Source organism: Mesoplodon mirus (assembly GCF_964341445.2).
Source record: "Mesoplodon mirus genome assembly, chromosome: 4".
In the NCBI taxonomy this organism is placed as follows: Eukaryota; Metazoa; Chordata; class Mammalia; order Artiodactyla; family Ziphiidae; genus Mesoplodon; species Mesoplodon mirus.
Window position 1 is genome coordinate 40,337,311 of NC_138979.1, and position 23,362 is coordinate 40,360,672.

Here is a 23,362-nt window from a genome sequence, read left to right on the forward strand (position 1 = left end):
TTGTTGCTATTGTGAATCATGCTGCTATGATCATTGGTGTACAAATATTTGTTCAAATCCCTGCTTTCAATTCTTTTAGATGTGCAGTGTAGGTAGTAGCAGAGTTGTTGGATCATACGGTAGCTCTACGTTTAACCTTTGAGAAACTGCCAAACTGTTTTCTACAGTGTCGTCTTGTTTTTAAACAATTATCACAAATTTTAAACATATACAAAAGTATACAAAATACTGTGAGTGTTTCTTGTATACCCATGAACTCATCCATGCTAAATTCTTTTAAATGTTTTCTTGCCCTGTGGAGGGCAGTGGTACACACACTCTTCTTGATGGAAATGCTCCTTGAATTTGCACAAGAGTAGAACAATGTGTTCTTTTTCTAATAGCTGTTTTGATAATGCTCAGCAGTGTGTTGGTATTTTTGGCCAAAGTAGCACATATTGAGACCATATCCTCAAGGAATACTTTCGAATCTGTCCTATGTTTCTTTTCTAGGCTGCCTAATTTAGATTTTCCGTTGACGAGAAGCCACTCCCCTTTTCTTGTCCACATGAACGCTTATCTGCCCATTTTCTGGGCTACCTCCCTCTTGTTGTTCAAGGCACATTCAAAAAGTCTCATGGCATCTTCCTATACTTTATGCCTTTTGTTTTAGCCTTATAGTACCTGGAAGAGCTCAGGATCATTGAAAAATCAGAGATACTCTGGTGTAATCCCTCTTGGAGATCAAGGGTGCCAGAAGGTACATTGAGAATGGAGGGTACAGGTAAGGAGTGAAGGAGCTTATGGTGGATAAAGTGTGGGCATCAGACCAGGTGGAGTATGGCACAGATGCTGAGAGACAAGATAAGGATGAGGTAGAGCCTGGAGTCAAGTCAGGGACACAGCAAATGGAAGTACCCCAAGAAAGTTAGATAGGCTAGGGAAGATACTTGTTCTCCTGTCTCTTTTTTGTTATGTGGCCCTGACGCAAGAGATTCTGCTCTGATTGAGGAAGGATTTCCAAGAGCCTCTAACCAGTTTCCCATCCATGACAGCATATCTCCTCAATTACCATGGAGATTTCCATTTTAAAAATAGCCATGGGTGGATAATCTTAGTGCAAAAAAAAATTCCAAATATATCATAGCAGTTGGTTCTCCACACCCTTATGCCTGTTTACTCCTTTGAGGACTTTCATCAGGTTTAACTTTTCCTTATGGAGAAAGTGTTTATTCCTCCATATGTTATATTGGCTTAAGCAATGAGTGATTCCCTGGTTGAAAATGTGTTATGTGGTCCTCTTGCTTCCCAGAGGAGCAGAGTATTGTTGTAGTTAAGGTGTGTGGCTTCTGGAGAAATCTCACCTAGGTTCAAATCTCGTATCTGCCTCCTAGGGACAGTGTAACATTGGGAAAGTTACTTAAGCTCTCTCTGCACCTCGGTTGTCTCATCAGAAATTAGACCAGTATGGTACCTGCATCTTGGAGTTATGTGTTGTAAAGGAACTAAAACCTGGCAGGTGCTCAGAACAGCATCTAGTACACAGTAAGTCCCCAGAACATGCCAGTCAAGATTTTTTCAAGGAAGCTCTGAAGCACACGGGCTTACAGTTTCCATAAGGTATATGAATGGTTTAGTCAATAGTTCTACAAGTTCATAGAGTTGCTTCAAAGCCCAGAGGTGGCTGCTTTGAGACCTTCCAACTTACCTCCATAGAGTTGTCAGTTAGATCCAGAGCATTCTGTTTGTGTTCCACATTAGTCTGCGTCAAAAGACAAGAGAGTGGCTAGCATTTGTTTGCCTCAGTAAAGAATTAGTCAGATAATTCATTGACTTTATCTCCTTTGCTGCCTTCTCAACCCTAGCCCTATGGTTTGCTCTGTGATTATTGGATGGAACTAAGGATTCACATGCTGTCATGATGCACTTGGTAGATTTAAAGTCTTCTCCCTGGCCTTGGAGGGTTTTTCAAAAGCCATTTGAGCGTTGAGGACTCATTTAATGTCTGGTTTGGGCTTGCTTACCAAGTTCTCTGGGCTTCCTTCCTCTTCTCTTTACTTGGGGAGTCTGCTTTTTTGTTTGTGTTTTTAAATATGCTCTAGTTGTTGTGATAGGCTGAGATTTACCTGGTTAGTCATGCTTGTTTTTTTGTTGTTGTTGTTGGTTTTTAAGAACCTGGGTATTTTGATTCATAAGAGTCTTGTTTTCTCTGGGCTTCCAGTAAGTTGTTGCTGTTGTTTTTGCATAGCCTCTCAGGTTTTTCTTGGGTCTTACTTTTGTAAAACTGTTCCTCTCCATTTCAACATGAGGTTAACAATGAAATTGTACACCTATTTGTTGCTTTGCTTTGTTACTCCAGGATTTATATATATATATATTTTTTTAATCTAAAGATTAAAGCAGACATCCCGTAGATTCCCCAACTGGCAGTTCCTAGTTCGGGGGTAGATGGGTGTTGGTTGGGTTAGGGCTTCCCCCATCCTCCTGTAATTCCTGGCAACCTCATCCAGCAGGGTTGAGTGTCAGCACACATAAACACTATCAACAGATTCACCATTTCTTTGAGGGCAGTTAGGGCAGAGTCAGGTTGCTAGTAGAAATGTCTTGAACAGGTCTTCCATTATCCATCCTTGACTGAACTTATGTCTGTCCTTTGAGATTTTATGGCAGTATAGTTTTGTGTACGATCCTGAATTCTTAATAGCTTGAGGAGTGGAGAAAACTCAAAAAAATCCAGCTCTTAGATTTTTACTTTGAAAGGAATGATATCCTTCATATAGAGGAAATCCCTTTTACACTGCCCCTGGCCAAAATTATCAACGTTCTCTGTAAATACTTCTCATAATGGGGAGTTCACAACCTCCCATTGACCATTATTATATCAATGCATAAATATTTATACTTTTTTTTTTGGCCATGTTGTGCGGCTTGCAGGATGTTAGTTCCCTGACCAGGGTTTGAACCCAGGCCCTCAGCAGTGAAAGCACGGAGTGCTAACCACTGGACCACCAGGGAATTCCCTATTTATACTTTTTAACTTTATTTTTTTCAAATATTATTTTCATTTAACAACTATTGCAGTTTTTGGATTGCAAGACTTAATATTGCTAAGATACTCCCCAAGTTGATCTACAGATTCAACACAATCTCTATCAAAAATCAAGGCTGCCCTTTTTTGGCAGAAATTGACATACTGATCCTAAAATGTGTATGGAAATGCAAGGGACTCAGAATAGCTGAACAATCTTGAAAAAGAACAAAGTTGTAGGACCTAAACTCCTCAATTTCAAAACTTATTACAAAGCTACAGTAATTGAGACAGTGTGGTACTTGGCATAAACACAGATATATAAATCAATGGAATAGACTTGAGAGTCCAGAAATCAACCCTTACATTTATGTTCAGTTTGTTTTCAATAAAGTTGCCAAGATGATTCAATGGGAATATAATAGTCTTTTCAACAATGGTGCTGAGACAAGTAGATATTCACATGCAAAAGAATGAAGTTGAACCCCCTACCACACACCATATACAAAAATTAACTCAAAATGGATCCAAGACCTAAATGTAAGGATTAAAACTATTAGCCTCTTAGAACAAAACATAGGTGCAAACCTCTGTAGCCTTGGATTAGTTAATGGTTTCTTAGATATGACACCAAAAGCATGAGCAACAAGAGAAAAAATATATGCATTGAACTTGATCAAAATGGAAAACTCTTGTGCTCCAAAAGGGCATTGTTAAGAAGGTGAAAAGACAATCCACAGAATGGGAGAAGATATTTGCAAATCATATCTGATAAGGGAGTTCTTCCAGGATATATAAAGAATGTTTACAACTCAATAACAAGAAAACTCAATTGAAAAATAAGCAAATGATTTGAATAGATATTTTTCCAAAGAAGATATACAAATGGCCGATAATAACATGAAAAGAGCCTCAACGTCATTAGCCATTAGGGAAATGCAAAACAATATTGAAATATCACTTCACACCCACTAAGAAGGCTAGAATCAAAAAGTTGGACAACAGCAAGTGTTGGTAAGGATGTGGAGAAATTGGAACCTTCATATATTGCTGGTGGAGGGTAAAATGGTGCAGGCACTTTGGAAAACAGGCATTTCATCAAAACATTAAACATAGAGTTACCATGTGACCCACCAACTCCACTTCTAGTGATATACTCAAGAGAATTAAAAACATATGTCTGTGAAAAAACTTGTACATTAAAGTTCATAGCAGGATTATTCATAATAGCTAAAAAGTGGAAACAATGCAAATGTCCATCAACTGAAAAGTGGATTTTTAAAAATATGGTATATCTGTACAGTGGAACATTATTGAACCATAAAAAGGAATGAAGAACTGATATGTCTGACTACATGGATGAACCTTGAAAACATTATGCTACATGAAAGAAGCCAGACATGAAAATCATGTTTTATGATTCCATTTATATGATTTATCCAGAATAGGCAAATCCATAGTAACAGAAAGTAGTTTAGTGACTGATGGGGGCTGAGGTGAGAGAAGGGTGGGGAGTGACTACAAATGGGTGTGTTTTTTTTTCTGGGTTTTTTTATTGTGTGTGGGAGGATAATGAAAATGTTCAGGAATTCCATAGGGTGATAGTTATACAACTTTTTGAAATATACTAAAACCCACTGAATTACACAATTTTAAAAAGTGAATTTTATTGTATGTATATTAGGTCTCAAAAAAACTTCTGAGAAAAGCCCCAAACTTACATGGACGCTGCCCAGTTTGAACAGATGTGTACATCCAACCTTGCATGGGGCCCTGTTGATGAATTGCAGAGATTCTCAGAGGAGGGACCGGGGCCGGCTCAATGGTGTTGAAGGTCTGGCCACTCAACACAGTAGCTAGTTACCAACTGGTGTGGACATACTTCGCATTTGAACAATGAACATGCTGGTACATATCCGCCAACTGTTAGTCCTTAGCTGTGCCTGAATCCTGTGACTTCCACTCAGGGCTCCTCTGTTATCCCACTGGGAGCAACAGAAAGCCTATATCCACATGACTTGAATAGGACCATCATAACACCAGGAAGTCTGAGCTCTGCATACTTAGAATCCCCAAGTCTGTGGATCAGGAGCTGATAAAAATCAGCATTTCAATCAGTATTTCTGAGTAGGGTCTCACAGAGAAAAGTGTCTAGTTCTATTGAATCACATTATAATACAATGTAAAAGTCTCTCTCTCTCCTTCTTTCTCTGTTTCTCTCTCTAAGGGTCATTTGCATTCTCCAGTAAGCCTCTGTTGTCTGTCCCAAAGCCATCTTCCTCATCTGAGTTCAGACTTCCATGAGCCAATCCAAGATGTCAGAGATATAATCTTGGAGGGGAACTCTCCCAGTTCAGCTACTCATCAATCCCATACCCACAGCAGCTTTCTATGATGTGACCACTGTGTCCCTCCCAGAGAAATATCTATATAGCTTAATACATGGGAAATGAAATTTACATGGGAGAAGGGAAAACGTCTACATGTTATTTATTCAGTGATATTCTGTCTCATTGCAAAAAGTGTTAGAGGTGGTTTGCAAAAATATACGCAGGCAGTGTGACAAGATGAATGAAAGGAATGATAATATCTGGAAATAGGGGGAATAAGTATAAGGAAATAAAATAAAACTAGTGGCAAGATTAGACTATTAAGTGCCTGATGCTGGAAGAAGCTTGCAGATTTGGCTCCAGGCATCCTAATGGCCAAAGCACAGAGGTAAATATTTTAGGTTACAGGCTGCTGTTCAGAGGAACAATAACTTTTGCAAATGTTGTGGTCTAACAGAAGCTTCTCCCATAGCACCACATAAAGAGCAGAGTGTGGGGTGCAGAATTACACTCACCAGCAATCTGAAAATAGATCCAATGGTACACCTCTTAGGAATGCTGGTTAAAATATCCCCTTGATGCAAGTCAGTGGCTTCATGCCCAAACCCACTTCACAAAGTGGGTGGGTGGAGGAGAGAAGCTTTTAGAAGCACCCATGGAGCCTGGTCTTAACTCTGGGGAGACCCAGCATTGCCTGGAAAAGGGGAGCCTTTGGGGAACTCCGTTGCTGAGGATTGATGGAATTTCCTTCTCCATCCCAGTACATCACACTGGGGCCTTGCAGGTCAGCTTTCACAGCCAGCAGCACACCTCCCATCCCACCCCCACCTCCCACTAAGACTTTTCTTCTCAGGCTTATTGGAACTTGATCATGTGAGGCCAGAAATCATTGAAATCCAGAACAAATCTTATTTGACATTTTTATCTTGACTCTTCTGGGGGCCTTAATTAGCATGACTGCAGCACGGGAGATTGCTCCCATGGAATCTGTATTACTCTTGGTTGGCATAATGGCTATTGAAGTTTCTCTAGTTTCTGTTTCTGGTCATCTAGGAAAGACTCTGATTAAAAGTGATTAAACTCCTTAATATGGTATAATAAGGGGTGGTTGGCAATGAGTTTATGGATTAAAAAAATGCATCAGAACATGCACTCATATAATTGTACTAAGCTCACTCCTAAGACTCCAATATGGGTTGTTTGCCAGTCTGGCTCCCTGGCCATAGCACACACCACCACTGCGTAGGCATCCGCTCCCAGCATGGCCACCACCCCACAGCTCATGCAGCCAAGGCGTCCTTGACCCCCTTGCCGACAGCCAGGGCACACACAACACAGCAGGCAGCCATGATGTTCTCAGTCCTATTAATGGTCCATGGCTTTGGGGAGCATCAGAATATGTTATGGCTGAAGACAGAATTTTAGTTGGCATTAAGGATCCTGGTTTCTCCAGTTCCTGAAGTACAGGGGGTGGTGAGGTCCTCTGCTGGTATAGAACACATTGTAACAGTGGTTTCCATCATGGATGACTCTGCCCCCCACCCCAGGGGACATTTGAGAATGTCTGGAGACATTTTTGGTTGTCCCAGTGGGATGGAGGGGGCTACTGGCATCTAGTGAGGAGAGGGATACTAAACATCCTACAATACACAGGACAGCTGCCTACAATCTAGAATTATTTGGCCCCAAATGTCAGTAAGGTAGAGACTAAGAAATCCTGTACTCTTTCAAGGCAGACTCCGACAGACTCTTATTTAAAGTTCATAATGGCCTGGTGAGGGAGAAGGTATAAAAGTTTTATTTCTATTTTATAGATTGAAAAACTGAAGCTTAGAGAGGTCATGAGCCTTCCCTGTCTCTCAGGGTCGGCCATCTGCTTGATTGTCTAGTTCTCATTCTGCTGCCACTGGTACAAATTGCATGGGATGACATGGACTTTGGGGTCCACAAGTGCTCAGAAGAGGTGCAGGTTTTATCTAAGTGCTTATGGCACATCTCTGGAGAAACCATGACCCCAGGTGTCTTACGAAGGAAAAGTACCCCAATTTCATATCTTTCCCCTAGGTATCAAAGCACACGTCTCCATTAAAAGTACTAGATGTTAAGATAATGGTAAGACTTGACCACATTTGATACTTGGGGAGGAGTAAGGTCTTTACAGTGGGCGAAAACATGGTGATTCGTACAGTCTGATTCCAGTTCACATTCAAATGCTTTGGGAGCCTTGGTGGTTACACAAAGTGTGACATGACCTGTTGTGACAATAGGGAAGGGTGGCATTTTTGGAATTAAGAACACGTGACCTGCTAAAATGCAGTCATATAAAAACATCACGCACCCCTCAACTCTCTGTGTCTGTCTGGGTGTATATTTGCAGATGGAATACCTTCCAGAGCCTGTTGATTTAGTGGAATAATAAAGCTGAGAAGGGTCACCCAGGATGATAAGAATATAACTGTATTCACACTCATTGCCTGGGAGTTTTGAAGGATTTGTACAATTAAGAGATTCTATAACTGAGTTCAAACCCAATGTCTCATCATTTCACTGCCTTGTCTCTCTTCCTAGGGCATCTATGGCTTCATCATTGCACATTGCCTATGGGTCACATTTGGAATTGGAATCTAATTCATTCTGCCTGTGGCCAGGCACCACCCTGTGCATTTCACGTACATATTTGTAAACCCCCGGGCCTCCAAGGGAAGTAAAATTATCCTTATTATACAGTGGAAAGCCTGAGCTCAGGGGGTGACATCACTTGTGTGTGACCCACACCTGGTTGCTGGCAGAACAAGAGGTGAAACTTAGGATTTGCTTATTCCCTTTACCACGCTGCCATGTTAAACAATCAGGGCAATTACACCTTTCTCTTTGCTCCTCAAGCAAGAAAGATAGGCTCATCAGGAAACAGGGCCCCTAAGGCGTTGAATTAGTTGACTGTGGTGAGATTCCAGAGCCTAAAAATCATATCTCCTGCCTCCTAAGCCAGCTGGTGTGCTTGGGGGGTGATAGGCGCAGGGAGATCCCCGAAGAATTCATCAATGCACAAAGTTTCTGCAATAAATTGACCTAACTTAGTCTCAGTTCTTCCACTGATCTTGTCATATCTAAAGCAGCTCTACTCTGACTGGAGTAGACTACAGAGCTTTGAGCTGAGAATTACCCTGTGTGCTGTAGTGCATTGCTTGAGGAGCATCACTTAAGGACAAGTGTCTTCCGGTCTGATGAAATAAAGTCAGAAGGGTAAGGTTCCTAATTCCGATTCCAAGTGTTGCTACACTTCCTTTAAGGGCTGCAGGATGCTCTTCTGGACTTGTTCTGAAAGCATCACTTGCTCTCCCACACCTACTCCTTTTCAGGTGCTCTGCAGTGTTGCCAATGGTCCTGTGATCAGTCACGCTGGAGAGCCCTGGGGCTGCCTAGACCTCCCCTCCTCTCCCACCTCCCACATTTAATGAGATGTGAAATGCCTGATTTGCGTAAGATATCTTTGCATTTCTCTGGCATCCATCTCCTTGATTCTCCTTTCAAGATCCCAGCCCTAACTGACCACTGTCCACCTGTGCTTCAGTCACCCTTTAACCCAGGGGTCTGCACGCTATAACATGCGGGCCTGGTCTAGCCCACCACCTGCTTTTTTGGACAGCTCAGGAACTAAGAATCATTTTATTTTCAAATGGTAGGAAAATATCAAAAGAACTATCATCTTTTGTAACACGTGAAAATGATATGAAATTCAAATTTCAGTGTCCATAAATAAAGTTTATGGGAACACAGCCACGCTCATTCATTACCTACTGTCCGTGGCAGCTTTTACGTGATGCTGGCAGAGTTGAGTAGTTGCAACAGAGACCGTATGGCCTGGAAAGCCAGAAATACTTACTATCTGGCCCTTGTCAGAAAAAGCTTGCAGGCCCCTGCCCTACCTCTCCACTCATCCCCTCTCTCACATTTATCCGAACTCATCCATTGCTCAAACTCCTGAGTTCCTTCAACATCTGCCCCAAGCTAATCTCCATTTATTTCCCAATAGGACCTCCTTGCACTCCTCAGATGTATCTTGTACCTACCCACTAAGACCATCACTCAAGTAGTTCTTTCTGCCGGAAGTAACTTTTCCTTCCCATCTTCTCAGAAATCTTCTCTCTCTCACAGATGTAGAGAACAAACTTATGGTTACCAAGGGGGCAAGGAGGGGTGGGATGAATTGGGAGATTGGGATTGACATATATACACTACTATGTATAAAATAGATAACCAAGGAGAACCTACTGTATAGCACAGGGAACTCTACTCAATGCTCTGTGGTGACCTAAATGGAAAGGAAATTTAAAAACGGTGGTTATATGTATACCTATAACGGATTCACTTTGCTGCACAGCAGAAACTAACACAACTTTGTAAAGCAAATATACTCCAATAAAAATTAATTTTAAAAAAAAGAAAAAAAAATCTTCTCTCTCCTTCCAGCCTCACAGCAAATGCAATCTGCTCTGAGGAGGTCGTCTCCCACTCTAGTTAATTCCTCGGAAGGCCCTAATGCTATTCCGGTCCTGCTTTTAAGACATGAGGTCCTTTGTGTTACACCTGGCTGTTTCAGCCAAGGTCCTTAAGGGCGGAGGTGCCCCACAGCTTTCACCTAGAGTTGCTAAGTGCGGGCTGAGTGTGTCTGCCTGAGCGGGGGCTCCCTGTCCCTGGGACTGCTTTTCCAGGTGTGTAACTCCTGTAAATTTATAAGACTTCTGTTCTCCCAAGCCTATGTGACATTGTTTTGAAAGTGGGAAGCAGGATTCAACATTTAGAAATTGATTTTTGACATTAAGTAGAAAGATCATGGTCATTCACTGATACGTCATTGAATCTAAATCTCATATCCATGTATCCACCTATACCATATCTATTGACCCCTCATCAGTCTTTGTTTATCTATTTGTGTTCAGCTATCTGTCCATCAATTTCTAAATTCTCTCCACAGTGCAGCCCAAGTACCATCCCTTGATTGGGGGTGTCACAATTTTATAAGATTACCCACAAAAAGCACCCAACACTGCTTTCCTAATGTCCCCTGCTGAGCTGGTTCCCCATTTCTCCCTTATTCCTGCTGTGTTCCAGCCAAATTATACTGTGCTTCTCTGGAAAAAAAACCCAAAAAAACCCTGCTTTTAGTTTCCTAGGGCTGCTATAACAAAGTACGACAAACTTGCCATCTTAGAACGATAGAAATTTATTGTCTCACAGTTGTGGAGGCCAGAAATCCAAGAGCAAGTTGTCGGCATGGCCATGCTCCCTCTGAAGGCACTAAGAAAATATCTGTTATGTGTGTATCTCCTAGATTCTGGTATTTTGCTAGCAATCTTAGGCATTGCTTGTAGACGCATCACCTGAGTCTCTGCCTTTGGGTTCACATGGCATTCTTATTGTGTGTGTGTGTGTGTGTGTGTGTGTGTGTGTGTGTATCTGTGTGTCCACATTTCCCCTGTTGTAAGGACAGTCAGATTAGAGCCTACCCTAGTAACCTCATCTTTTTTTTTTTTTATTGAAGTACAATTGATTGACAGTGTTAATGATTTCATCTTAACTTGATCATCTGCAAAGATATTGTTTCCAAATAAGGTCACATTCTGAAGTAGTGGAGTTCTTTTGCAGGGGCACAAATCAACCCATAACAATCCCCCACTCGCTATACCTCACCCATGCTGCTCCCACAATTTGCAATACCCCCCACGCATTTCTGCCTAGTGACCATCTTTCCCACCCCCTCTCCTCCTCTCGCATGGGATTGCTCCCCCACTGAACTCCCACAGCTCTGGGTGGGTACATTTCTCTCAACACTTACTAGAGTAGATCCCACATTATAATAATTTATTTTAGGATCCTAGTTGACTGTACACTTCCTTTTCTTTTTTTGCTCATGGAAAATTGCTACTCAGATATTTGCAAAAAGTATTGCTAGATAAGCTTAGAAAGGTCTAGCCTTCACGTACGTGGCACTGGATTTTAAGTTTCTCTAGGGTAGTCACTGGGTTTTACTCATCTTGGTATTCCCCTTCCCACCTCTGAACATAGTGCCCATGAGCACAGGAGGCCCCTCAATACGTGTTGGCAATTTGGAGATTTGGAGCACAATGAAAGCAGGCATTTGAATCTGCATTTGCCAGTGTCTGTCATTGCAAAGTGCTGATGCTTTCTGACCTGTATAGCATCTGTCTACTACTCTTAATGTGGATCCTAGCTAGACCATGACACCGCCACTGCCCAAAATGAATGAGTCTTTTTGTGTGTGTGTTTCTGTGTGTATGATGCTTCCCTCTAGTTAAAGAGAGCAAGCTGCAAGAAAGCTTAAGAACCATTGCTCTATAGAGACACACGGTGGGACCCTTCTTGTCTGTCTTCTTTTCATCTTTCCCTTCACCATTATTTTCAATACCTTCATCATTATCACTGACCATAGGAATTCCAAGTCAGAAAAGCAACTCATAGGTTTATATTCTTTAATTGTTAGGGCTATAAATTTAGAATGTGCCAGCTACCTGATCCTATTAGCCATACCCTACTCTAAGATAATCTGCTTAAAATTTATACCACTCAGGGATTTGGACTTTATTGATTACATTTCCTGCTAGACTCAGGCCTTTGCCTTTTGCTCATTGGAGCCTAAACAAAATGGCCATGACCCTGAGGAAAGTCAGGCACCCTGGGATAGCAGATAGACTTGAGGACTTGGGTTCTGGGAGAGCCACACGATCAAGAAGGAGGCACTGATGTTAAGATAATTTTTTTTCTCTTTCCTTACCTAACAGAGTTATTGTAAGGTTAACATAATCATTTAAAATTTTGGAAGAAGAAATGCTTTGTAAATGCCAAGATACTATAGTAGACCTTCAAAGTAATGTGGCATATCGTTATACAGATTCACACACGCACACACACACACGAGTCATATCACACGGTTCTAAAAAATAAGTTTTCTGTTCTCTAAAATGCTGGTCTATCAAGTGAGAAATAGGGGGACCTGTTGGAAGTGCTTCCTGATTTGGTTTCAGTATAGCAGAGGGGTTAATATAGCACAATTCAATATAGCACAAGAGCTGGAATGAGAAAGCCTAGATTCAAGATGGCGCTGCATCTTATTCACAGGGCAACTTGGCATGAGTTACTGATCATCTTCATTCCTTTTTTTCTTCATCCACAAACTAGGGACCATAACAGTTCTCCCCTCATAGGGATGCTGTGAAGGTTAGATGAGGAAGTCCATGCACAATACTTCACTCATAGTCTGGGCATGTGTAAATGCTTATAAATACTAGTCGTTAGGTTTTTTAAAAAAATGATCTTACTGAGACATGAAAAAAATAATTCCATGAATAATTTCACTGTTGTATATTATATTTTAAAATTTCCAGATAACAGGAGAAGAAGTATCACACAGAAAGTCACAATTAACTGCCAAATGACTTATACAGACAGTGAGATTTGAGCTGGTTATTGAAGAATTCATGGGAATTGGATGGGGAAAATAAGTTGGAAGATAAACACTCAGGACAGCACAATACCATGGAAGTGAGGACGGAAACTAAAAACTGTAAGATATGGTCAGCTTAGAGTTTATCTAACCAGAGATTGTGAATAGGGGAGGGGTAGGTGACAAGGGCAGAATATCTGGCTGAAAACAGGGTGTGGCAAGACCAGGATGGCAGCCTAAGCCATCTGGGATTCATACAAAGGCACTTTCAATCTATGTTGGCCCCTGAACATGGTGGTGGATTGGTGAATATGATATTTTAGTGACATAATTTGACAATGGTGTGTCAGAAAGCTTAACCTAGGGACTGGAATCTGAGGAATATATTACAAAGCCCCAAAACAGTGGCCTTAAAATTAAAATGGGGGTTGAGGAAGCCTAAACCAATACTTGTTAATCATCTGTTTCATGTGCCAGACTTTGACCTGATGCTTTATTTTTTTTTTTAAATCACAACAGCACCTGCGAGATAGATAATGATATTTCCAATTTACAGAAAGGGAAATCAAGGCTCTGAGAATTTAGGTAATTTACTTAAGGTTTTAAAGTCACACATACCTGGTAGGTAGTAGAACAGGAATTTGATAGCCAGTCAGTCTGTCTCCAGATCTTTCTGCCATGCTTTGCTGAAGTGGGGAATCTAGTAAAAGCATGTGTACATGAGATACTGCAAAACAAGTATTGAAACCTGATGTTTGATTAGATATTGGAAATTAGAAAGACACTGGCAAGAAATGAGGATGGTTCCAATAGTTTGTGCCTAGGTGATTATAAGCATGGTAGAGATTTTAAAGAATTGGGCTATCAGGAAGGGAAATTGTTTGGGATGGGGATTATAGAAATGTTGGGTTTGTGGTTATGATGCACAATAATGGAAATGCCAAGTACCCAGTTGGCATCATGAGAATGGAATTTAGAAGAAAGTTTTTGGCTGGAGTTAAAGGGCTAGACGTCACACCCCTGGATGTGGACATTAATGATGGATTGTACAAGGAGGTGGGGGGAGATGGCTAGAACAGCATTCCTACACTTTAATCATCTGAGGATTCTGTTAAAATACAGGTTTAGGTTCACTAGGTTTGGAGTAAGAGCTTGAGAGTCCTCATTTCTAGCAAGCTCTCAGGTGATGCTGCTGTTCCTGGTCCAAGAACCACTCTGAGTAACCAAGGGTGAAAGGACTGATCCTTGAGAAACCACCATAGGTACAGGTGGAGGAAAAGAAGCCAACAGAAAGAACAGGAGCGGAAAGGTAGAAAGATGACACAGTATTATAAGTGTCATGGGGGATGTGGGATGGTTGAGATACCACACTCTGTGGAATGACCAAGGTGAAGAGGAATGGAGAAAATCTAGTTATGGAGTAACCATTGGTGACCTTCAAGAGGTCAGTTTCTGTGGAGGGAATAGAACTTGGTTTATGGGAAGTTAAGCATTAACAATCTGTGAGATAGTGGAGTTATAGTTGGAATTGGATCATGCAAAATGTTGGTGCCCAAAGGAACTAAGGAAATGGGATGATAGCAGACGGTATGTAAAGTGGAGGACATTGCTCCATCATTTACTAGGTGAGAGACTGGGAATGTGGGCACACATGGATTTGGTACATGAGCACATACCAAAAGATAGAGATGACCATATGTAGATTTCTGCAGAAAGGGGAATAGAACAGGATTTATGGAAGATGCTGGAGAGATAAGAAATAATTGAGGAAAGAAGTTGGGGATAGGATTGAAGGCACCCGTTAAAGAAAAAAAGGAAATACATTTTTTCTCTAATACAGAAAGAAAGAAAAGGAATCAAGCTGTGGTCAAGATGGTGCAGTGGGTTCATGATTTAGTGCACCTCCTCTGCTCCAAACACATTGCAGTGACAGAAAAATATAAGGACACATAGCTGGGCCTAAGACCCAGCTATGTGGGCCTAAGAGCAAGATAAGTAACCTGATGAGTCAGAAATAGTACAGAAACAAAAGGTTGATGAGCAGAGCTACATTCATTCTCAGGCTGGGCTCCAAGTCTGGAGGCAAAAAGTAAGGGCAGAAATTTAGCTCTCAAGGGTCCTGCACAACTATATGTGGTCCAGATTGTCAAGGGATCAGGGCTAGAATCACTGCTTGAAGCCATGGGTTGGGGACAGGCTTCCACACTGATGAAAAGAGTCTGAAAGAATAGTGTTGCCAACCCCTATCTGAGAGTACAGCTAATAGGAATCTCTGAACCTAAGGAGGTAGGGGAGAGAGGTAAAGATGTAACCATGAGATGATGAACTGACTTAAGCCACTCGCCTAGCTGAAGACTGTTCTGCTATATCCCATTGCAAATCAGTATGGGAGGGAGAAACTATTCAACATGAGGAATAATAAAGTTATATTATTACCTCATACCAGTCACAAAGTAAGTTATAAATTCTGGTTGAAATTTAGAAGTAGAACTTTTTGTTTTCAGCAGCTTTTTATTTTAAAATGGTATCACCCTTTAGGGGCCCCAGGCCATCATTATAGGATGGGTTTGGAATTGAAGTTCTAAGAGCCTTGGTGGAGGCAGCAATAACAACAACACCACCAAAAACGTTAGGCAATGATGACTGAGCACAAAAGGAAAAGGGGGGAAAGAAACCCTTCCTACTCAAAATGAACTACAGTCCAACATTATGAACCATGTAGAAAAAAAAACAGATAACAATAAAGATGTTTGTTATACTGACTTTTACTCAACAATGATCTGGATATTCTACCCAATGCAATAAGACAAGAAAAGAAATATAAGAATTGTGGAAAGACGTACGACCATCTTTTTGTGAATGATGTGATCATCCTACATAGACTATCAAAAGGTATTTGTAAAGCTAGAACAAGTTAGAGAGCTCAGCAACGTTACTAATACAAGATCAGTAAACACAAATTAATATATTCCCTAAACACAGAAAATTTAACTGAAAACAGATCACACTTACAATAGCAAAAATGAAATAAAACAAAAAAAGGCAAAAAAATATAAATTCTACAAAGGATATGCAATATCTTCTAGAAAATACAAGACAATATTAAGAGTATAAAAGAAGAATGAGTAAATGGAGCATATATCTTGTTCATAAATAGGCAGAACCAATATAATGAAGATGTTGATTATCCCCCAAGTTTATAAATTAAATACACTCCCAATAAAAATCCCAGCAGGGTTTTTGAAGATACTTGCTTGATAAGCTTATTCTGTAATTTATATGAGAGAATGAAAGACAAAGAATAGCCAAGGTATTTTTTTAAAAGAAGGTTGAGGAGATTTGCTCTCATAGACAAAAAGACTTATTATAAAGTTCAATAATTAAGATGGGGAGACAAATAGGCCAAAGTATAATAATATGTTTTTAGCACTCAGAAAACATACATGTGTATGTATGTAGATGTATAGATAAACAAACAGAAAGATGTGTGGCTATGTGTGTATTTTTGATGTGTCATTGCAAATCAGTATGAAAGGGAGAATTTATTCAATAAAACCACATGAGGAAAAATAGTCTCATACCAGCCACACAATAAATTATAAATTCTGGGTGAAATTTAAAAGTAGAACTTTTTGCTTTAGATAAGGTTTTTGTTTTAAAATACTTTTAGATATACAGGAATGCAGAGAATTCTCTTATACTTCTCACTCAGTTTTCTCTATTGTAATCATCCTAAATCACCATGACACATTTGTCACAACTAAGAAGCCAGCTTTGGCATGTTATTGTTAACTAAACTCAATACTTCTTTCTGATTTCACCAGTTTTTCCTCAAATGTCCGTTTTCTGTTTCAGAATCCCATCCAGAATACCACATTACATTTAGTTATCATGGTTCTTTAACCTCATCTGATCTGTGACAGTTTTTCAGACTTTCCTTGTCCTTGATTACCTTGACAGTTTTGAGGTCAGATTTTTTTTTTTTTTTTTTTTTTTTCCTTTTTGCGGTATGCGGGCCTCTCACTGTTGTGGCCTCCCCCGTTGCGGAGCACAGGCTCCGGATGCGCAGGCCCAGCGGCCATGGCTCACGGGCCCAGCCGCTCCGCGGCATATGGGATCCTCCCAGACCGGGGCACGAACCCGTATCCCCTGCATCGGCAGGCGGACTCTCAACCACTTGCGCCACCAGGGAGGCCCTTGAGGTCAGATTTTACGCAGAATGCCTCCCAATTTAGTCTTGTTGGTTGGGGTCATGAGTTTTGGGGAGGAAGACCACAGAGATGCATGCTGCCCTCATCACATCATATCATGCTTATCACATGGCATCACTGAATATGCTAGCCCTGATCGCCTGGCTGAGACCAGGATTCTCCACTGTAAAGTTACGTTTTCCCCTTGCCATACTCTTTGGAAATAAGCTGATAAACACAGCACACAAGGTGGGGAGTTAAGCTCCATTTCCTTGAGTGAGGAGACTCTACATAAATTTTTGGAATTCTTCTCTAAGAGAGATTGTTAAATATAGTACTTTTAGAGGAAAAGAGTATATCCTTTGACATTGAGGGAGGAAAATCTTAAGATACATATTATAAATAACATAAAGGGAAAGATTAATGCATTTGTCTATATTAATTTTTAAAGATCTATATAAGATACCATATACAAAGGTAAAAGATAAACCATAGACTGAGAGAACATAATTCCAATGCATACAGCCAACAAAGAATTTACATGCAGAATAAATAACAAACTCCCACAAATAAAAAAGACCAACTTATATACAATGTATGTATGTATGTGTAGATATATATAGTATGTGTATGTTCATATTATATATTATTATATAATATTATTATATAGGTAATATATATCCACACATACACACATAATATATATAATGCACACACATGTATAACACACACACACACACACACACACAACACAATGAAGACAGTATAGGAAGAGACACTTCACAGAACAGGAAACTCCAATTGAGATGGTGTGAACCTCAGCAGTAATCAAGGAAATGCACCTTAAAGCTACAAGAAGATAACATCTGCCACACATCAGATAATATCATATGTGGAGATACAGGGTAAGACATTCATCCATTTAGTGATCGTAGAAATATGAGTTGGTCCCATCACTTTGGGGAAACGTTTAGCAATACAGTGAAGGATTTCTATACACTAAATTATAGGGATATGCTCTAAAGCCATTCTTCTGAAACATTTTTTTTGTGCATAGAAATCACCTGAAGAACTTGTTAAAATGAAGACGTTGATTCACTGAGGTCTAAGAGTCTCCATTTCTACCAAACTCCTAGCTGATGCTGATGCTGGTCTACATGCCCATAGTTTGAGTAACAAGCCTCTAGAGGTCAGCAAACAGTGGCCTGTGGGCCAAGGCCCAAATCTGGTTCCTGTCTGTTTTTATCATTGAAGTTTTATTGGAACACATTTGTTTGTTTCTTTGTTGTCTATGGCTGCTTTCAGACTACAATGACAGAATTTAGTAGCAGCAACAGAGACCGTATGATTTGTATAAAGCCTAAAATAGTATTTATTATCTGGGCCTTTACCGGAAAAGTTTGCCAACTGCTGCTCTAGAGAAACTCTCCCACATGCACGTAAAGAGACTTGTGTAATAATATTTATTGCAACTTTTTTTGGAGTAATGACAGAATGGAAATAAGTGTCAGTTAGTAGAACAGACAAATAATTTGTAGTATAGTCACATGGTAGACTACATCAGTTACAATTAATGAGTGAGAACTGCAAGTCTTAATGTGGATAAATCTAGAAAAAACATCCCTTATTTTAAAATTTAAACTTAGGCAATTTTCTTACAGATATATACCTCTGCAGGCAAATTATTAAAAGATGCCTGGAAATGATCCTCATCTATTTCAGGGCAGTGATTACTTCTGGTGAGAGATTAGATTAGGAACAGGATCATGGATGCATTCATATGGGCTCACAACCATAGGTGTCATGTATTATTTCTCTCAAAACTTTGGAAAGAAGATATCAAAATGTAATAAATTGTTAATACTGGGTGGTGGGTACACAGTTTTGATGATCTCTACGCTTTCTTATTTCAGATATTTCAGACATTGGAAAAGAATAAAAAGAATCAAAAAGGGGAAAATATGCTGAATATAAAGACAAGTATTTTGAAGTGCAGGGAGGGAGTGAAGATAGAGAAAGGTTATTCATACCTGAGGCTCTCTCTCCTCTCAATTAAGCAAGAGATATTCCGGTATTACAAATTGTCCCTTATATAGTTAATTTTGAGAATGGTAAACAGGTTTTACCAGGTGACTAATTTTACTCCATGGCTTGTGAAATATTTTGATTCTAAGAGGTCACTTCATCCAGGTCCTGGAGTGGAAGGAATTTCCCTTTCTCTGGAACTAACATTTCACTCCTTTGATCCAAGCTCAGCTTATTGTTAGGACAATAGTGATACCAAGAGCGAAGCCCCCAAGCACATTCCTCCTCCTTTTGAGTGCAAGCCTTAGCAGTATTCCTCAGGGAAGAGTCAGGAGAACCTTCAAGATTCTTTCAGGGAAGAGCCTTTGGCTTCTGTCTGAGAATCTTAGTGTTCCATGCCCTTTTATCTCACCTAGGTGTGGATGCCCTCCCACTGTGACTTCTCCTGGCATGATTCCCTGAGCTAACTCACATTTGGGTTACATTCAGCAGCAGCCTCCTCCCTCAGAGCATCTGCGCACAGCTGGAACCCGGCTTTGCACATGGGCCAGGGCAGTCTCATCATTGATTTTCCCAGCAGTACTGAGGCAACTTTACAGGAAAAGGTGCTGCGTACTGAAGCTGGGGATCTCAGTTCGGCACTCTTAGCCATGAAATATACAAGAGGGACGTTTCAGTTCCAAGTACATTTGCATATCCTATAGAAGCCTGTGTAGCACGTTTGTTGTTGTAAGGATATGGGAATACTTTGAGTCAAATTATACCCCAAGAAATTTAACAGCTGTATTGAAAAGTCCTGCTAGCTGGCACTTGATAACCTTTGGTTAAGTGCCTTACATGTGTCAAGGAAAGTGGAAGCACAGCCAGCTGATGATACAAATACCCAAAATACCATCTTCTCACCCAACAGTAGCATTATAAGTGGTCTCTAGCATGTTTTCTTCTTGGGAACCTGATTTCTGAACACAATGCCCTCTTACCCCAGTTCAACTGTCTCAAAGAGGAGACAGTTCAATTCCTGAACTATCTCCTCTTTCTGAGATAAGTTTATCCCTCTGATGGAGGTTTCCAGCCACTATGTATCATTTTAAACCATAACCAGAGGGAGCATAAGTTTGCTCATTATAGGGATAATCAGTGAGGCTTGCTGAGAGGGCATTCCCTGGTCTTTAATTCACAGCCCATAACCTAGTGCTGACTTTATGTTTATTGTAAAGGTTTCAACTGAAATGCTAAGACAAACCATGCAGGGATTGTAAATAAGTGAAGGGACCAGGTGGAGGATAATAGGGAGTATTGTGGCATATGGTGTATTAGAGAACACATGCCCTGTCTAAATGGAGTGGCCACCACTTTGCTCTAGCTGATTATCATTGTGCAGAAATGCTGGCCCAACATTGACAGAACTCTTGGATTTTTAAGGGAAGCTAGAAATAGGGATATTTTAAATGTGAAATCTTCCAACTTTTAGATGTTGGCAACTAATTCAAAAAATTTTTTTAAATCACGCTAAAATGAGACACAACCCAGAGCCACAGATGGCCCATTGGTTAGGTTTGCAACCTCAGAATAACAGAGGAAATGATCTGAGAGCTTTAAGTAAGATCGTTTGTGGCCAGCAAGTCTAGGCATTTGGGTCTCACCCACGTGGCTCAGTGCCACCATCTTTTTACTGAATCTGATGGCAGGAAAGAACTTAGATTGAGAACAACAATAGCCACATCAGGAGGCAAAGGTACAGAACCATGTAACAATAGTCATAACCCAGGATCACTGGGGCTCTTTGATGACCTTCTTCCCATGACCTTAGAGAGGTCACCACACAGGCAGCAAACGAAGCAAGCGACATTTATGAGGGACATTTTCTTTACCATAATGTGCCTTTTCCTGTCACTTCTTGTTCACATAGTGACCCAAGGGGAGAGTGCTGGGAGAGAGCAATTCTGGGCTCCATACTTGGCCTCCCAGGAGGATTCTCAGATTCTACACTCTTGCTCTAGGTGTGACTATATTCTGAATAATTGCTCTTCTCTACAAATTCATGATTATCTCTTTCATCAGGTTTACTTTTCATCCATCTTAAGCTGAACTCCCAGAAGTAACATCAAAATGAAGGGGTCAATGTCTAGATAGAGTTTGGGATTCTTTACTTGGTAGGTCCTAATACAAACGAAGTGGTAGGGGTGGCTGGCTAACACTTGCAGAAAATGAGGCAGCATGGGAAAGGGTTGGACTGGGCATCCACTGGAGGAGGGCAGTGGCGGGGCATGGGGGGTGCTCGGCTCCCTGGTAGGGAAGCTGTTAGTGAGGAAGGAACACTCTAGCCCTCCAGCCAGGCCTTGCAGAAGGAGCCGGAGGTAAAGCCCTGCTTCCCTTGGAGAATGTCCCCATCACTGCGGCCATGACCTCCGTTTCTGCCTCCTTTTCCGTACACTGATTTTCAACAAATGGAAGCCATATTGCAAAGCAGTTAATTATAAGGAGTTTAAGGTTATGAAAAACGTGGTTCAATGTTTAATATCAGACTCTGACACAAAGTCTACTTAGTTTTTTTGTAATATATATTACTGAGACTTAGTTTTCCCACATGTAAAATAGAGTTAATAATATCAACTTTTAAAAGATATTGGAGGGACTTCCCTGGTGGTCCAGTGGTTAGGACTCTGCGCTTCCACTGCCAGGGCCTGGGTTCAATCCCTGATTGGGGAACTAAGATCCCACAAGCTGCGTGGTGCAGCCAAAAAAATTAAATTAAATTAAATTAAATTTAATTTAAAAATAAAATAAAATGGAGATACTGAATTAACTGTAAGCAGTGCCTGGCACCATCACTAACTTATATAGGTCTTTGGATTCCAGGGTGATCAGTGATGCATTGGATGGTAGGGCTATTATAGCCGGGCATTGCTTGAGTCTCCCTTCTTTAGCCCATGCCTGCCCACAGCATGCTTCAAGACACTTCACACCTTCTCACCCCTTGGGGAATGGTATAGAGGGTGTGGCTAGAATACCTCCTGACTGGGGTGGGGTACAACGCAAGCTCCCCACCCTGACATCTATCCTGTGGACCCCTCCTGCTCTCACTCTCTCTCTGGACAAGGATCTCAATTGCTCTGTGCCTCTGATTCCCTATGATTAAGCCACCCATGACCTCAGTGCCAGGACTCCTGTGTATATCAACCTCCTCTCTCTCACAGCCAATGCTATGTAAATGCTAAGCGTTTCTGTGATGTAGCAACTTTAAGAGGATGAATGAATACATTTGATGAGGGAATGTTGGGAAATAATCCAATAGGTCTCCATTTGGTATTGGGCCTTTTATCAAGGCCGTAACCCAAACCCACTTTATGGGGTTAGGGAACAAAATTACCATGTCGGATAACAAAAAGGCAGAAGCAGGGACAGAAAAGGAGGCCTTGAGAATCCAAAGTCAAATGAATGTGTAGACAGAAGATGCAAGGGAAGTTCTCACTGGTGGGTGCTGGAAAGCTGGTAGCTCTAGACATCCAAGGCCAGAGCAAGAGAGTGGGGCTGGGATGAAACCCCAGAGAGGGTGAGATGATTAGGATTTACAAGATTGTCAGAAAAACAGAGAGGTGTGAAGGTCTAGACCATCCTTTGTGTTGCATGGCCATAGAAGGCAGCCCTTCTCTTGCTGCAGTGAATATTGAAGAACTTGCCCTTGAAGATTTAACCGGCTTTTGGCCCAATGGGATTGGCTCCGAAAGCTTTCATCCAATTCTCTGGGTGCTTAGCACCCCCTAGCCTTTTCCTTCACAGCTTCCCTCCCTTCCCAAAACGATCCCAGAGTCTCTGGCTTGCTTCTTAGGAAACATACACCTAGACAGTCCCTGAAGACCAGGCTCTGTTCTGAATTACAGAGGGCCTACGAGTAGCTTTGTGCTGGATGACTCTGGGGACAGCTGTTGACAGATGGAGGTAAAGGTTAGACATGAGGGTTCATGGGCCACTGAGGGGCGAGGCTTTCTTCAGAAGTAAATTTGCTCCTCTTTGGCCTTTCCTCCAGCCATCTCTCCCTTTCCAAGTCCATGTCCATGGTGGTCCTTGTCCCCCCTGCCCTCCCCCGAGCATATGCCTTTTCCTTCCTGCTCCAGGGTTGTTCTGAGTGAAAGGGGGAGGAATGGAGGATTTTGGAGCGGTGCCTCTTATGCTATAAGGCTTCAGCATTTAGAATCTTGGAAAGGCTCCACCTGGGAAAGAGTTCCAGAGAAAACAAACTTCAGATCCCGGCTCATATGGGAAAAGGCTCATGTTCACAGAGGTGGCTTCAGGGACCTTGGCAGAGGCTTGGCCCCTGCCTTTAACGGATCCGATGTGGAGCCTTCCA

The 23,362-nt window shown here is 41.2% G+C and overlaps 1 protein-coding gene across 6 annotated transcripts in view; it reads left to right on the forward strand.

Annotated features, from left to right (window-relative positions):
• NTRK3 (neurotrophic receptor tyrosine kinase 3) overlaps positions 1-23,362 on the forward strand; it is a gene marked incomplete at its 3' end in the record, with an annotated part of 369,901 nt that overhangs the window by 254,952 nt on the left and 91,587 nt on the right. The gene's annotated exons all lie outside the window — the stretch shown is intronic.